Source organism: Rhagoletis pomonella, unplaced genomic scaffold (genome assembly GCF_013731165.1).
Source record: "Rhagoletis pomonella isolate Grant_MI unplaced genomic scaffold, Rhpom_1.0 Rhpom_scaffold_00003, whole genome shotgun sequence".
In the NCBI taxonomy this organism is placed as follows: domain Eukaryota; kingdom Metazoa; phylum Arthropoda; class Insecta; order Diptera; family Tephritidae; genus Rhagoletis; species Rhagoletis pomonella.
The window spans coordinates 44,378,216-44,381,150 of record NW_023458557.1 but is presented as its reverse complement, the minus strand read 5'-3'; positions in this window follow the sequence as shown (position 1 = coordinate 44,381,150).

Sequence of the window (2,935 nt, the reverse complement as noted above, 5' to 3'; positions counted from 1 at the left end):
CTAAAAAATTATGTACAGCAATATAAAATAAACATATTAAATATTTAAATACTTAAGTATCCTTCGGTCTTGGTTCTATCACCGAATCAAATAAAGGTTTGGTACGTAAATGTGTACATTCTGTACTAAGCAATAATAAAATAGTAAAATGATATTATAATGCTCTAATAATTAAAGGGATTAGTAAAACAAGCTTTCAAATTTTAAGGAACTTTGAGGACCCCAATCCTAGGGCTTGGAGCACCCATAACACTCATGTACATATACAAATTATTTTTGAATTGTACATAAAATATATATGTAATTGTTAAGTAATACTTTGAATTGAAACTACATACTTTGAATTGTAGCCACATATTGTACAGCACTAAGCGATTTGAACTACCGTTATAATTCATAGAATCAATTGTACATACACTTTAAGCACGATGGCAATAAAGAGCAAGGCGCAAAGGACAACGGGACATACGCGACGCGACTGAGGCTGGCAATTTGTATAAATAGCCGGCCAGCAATCACAGCAGACAGGAGTCGTCAGGCGACTGGTGCAGAGTCAGGAGCTTTTGCACACATAGGGTAGGTTCTACTCCCTTTGTTAGGTATCAGAAGACGGGCAGGTTCTACTCCCCCTCCTATAGAACTTAGCTAAGTATTTCGAGACGGGCAGGTTCTACTCCCTCTCTTGGAAGGTTGTGGGTAGGTTCTACTCCCGCTCCTTTACTGTAGCCGTAATTATATTTGGTGGGACGCCCACCAATCGGAGAGGAACGGGTAGGTTCTACTCCCGCCCTCTTAACGTACGACCAAGACAGACGAGTGCTTTGCTATAAACCGAAAACGAACTCTTATTATTTTTGTTGAGAACCCGGCAACCGATGAGCATACCCCAGCATAACCCGGAGTTCGTCACAAATAGCGCCCGAGCAGGGACTAGATTATACAATACTAGGACAAGTAAGACAATAGACTTGAAAGTGAAAGTAAAATGTGGTAAAACGGTGAGAAAAGACTCCAAAGAGAGAGCAGGCAGTGAAAATGCAAAAAAGGAACTCCAGAGAGAGAGAGAGCAGAAAGTGAAAGTGCCGGAGCAGACTCCAGAGAAAGACCAGAAAGTGAGTGAAGTGAGAGAAGACTCCAAGTGAAACAATAAGTGCAGGGCAAGCGTGTGAAAAGACCCAGGAAAAGGCAAAACATAGTAATATTTTCTAAGAACAGTGAAGATAATGAAGTTATCGTGGGTATATTACCTACGTAAGGAGGAACTCCTCGAATACACTGCGGAGTTCGGGCTAGAAGACTCCGGGACAGTCGACGAGCTGCAGAAGAGGCTATCGCAGTTCCTGTCAGAGCTTAAAGATGACCCAAAGTACACGAGGCGTCTGACGGAACTTACCGCAAAGAACTACCGGGCGTCACCAATCCCTTTCACGGAGGCACCGATACTCGGCAGAAACGAGGATATGGGAGCCCAATCTAGCAGCCACGTGTCACCGTCAGCATACCCCACTCTCACAACCCATTCCGAACCGGCTTACGCTACGGTTAAGGACCGAGTGAGAAAGTGGGGCCTAAAGTTTGACGGCGTTAGAGACCCCCTAGGGGTCCTAGAACGCGTTGAGGGGCTAGCCGAAGGCTATGAAATCAGCCTCGACGTATTGCCGAAAGCAATGCCTGAATTGCTGCGGGATCGAGCACTAAACTGGTTCTGCAACAACAAAAAATGGTGGCCAACATGGGACAAATTTAGACAAGACTTTATAAAGTTCTTCCTGTACTCGCGGTACTTTGAGAGGTTAGACGACGAGAACCCTTTAAGGACTACGTACTGAAGGCAATGAAGAGCAAAAACTTGACCGAGTGTACCGAAACAGTCGCAGCGAGTACCAACTCTACATCAAGCGGCGTGACTTTGCACCGCTGGAGGAGCTGGTAAGTCTTGCTGAAGATTTTGAGAATATTATTTCCGACAGAAATACGCAGTAACCCATTCAGCGACCAACGCCACCTCGGCGCCTCGAAACACACCCCGACACTTTTAGGCGTGCGCCCTTTCCACAGAGGCGACAAGAAGAGCGGTATCACGTTCTCAGACCGACAGCGATGTACCCCAGTAGTTCGACGCCATGCCATCATAGAGGTGATGACTGTAGTACAGAGCGGAATGATGCAGGCCCGATAGATCCAACCACCATGTAGGTGATGCGGAGAGAGTAGCGTACGGATGCCGTAATCCCAGAATTGACTTCTGGGCGATGGCAGCCCAACTATGATACGCGAGGCTATAGATGCGACAGTCGGTCTGGGTGACCAAACCCACGACAGCGAGCTTTTAATTCTACCCGGACTTGCAGACGATATGATCTTAGGGATGGACTACCTCTGCCAGGCGCGTACGTCCATACGCTGCGGAGGAGAGTCGTTGACGCTAAAGGCGACTGATACACCTTCAGGGGAGGCCACATGCACCACTGTGGCTGAGCAAATTAGCACGAATCACCAGAAGGCCCCACAACCGCCAAACGTCCTAAAACCCCCGTTGAATAAAGAGAGCCCCGAGGTTAAAGAATTCTTGGACCGGGAAGTGAGCTTATTCGAACAAATGACCGGCACCTCCAACATAGCCACGCACAAGATAGCCATGAGAGACGACCGCCCTATTAAGCAGCGTTATTTTCCGAAGAACCCCCGCATGCAGGAGATAATTAACAAAGAGATAGACGAGCTTCTGGACAAACGCTGTATAGAGCCTTCGCACAGTCCACATAGTGCTCCGATTGTGTTGACAAAGAAGAAAAACGGGAAGTGGAGACTATGCGTGGACTACCGAAAATGAGACCGTACCTGGAGGGGTACGCGTTTACGGTGATAACGGACCACTTATCTCTAAAGTGGCTAAACGCGATCGAGAGTCCGTCCGGTAGAATCGCGAGGTGGG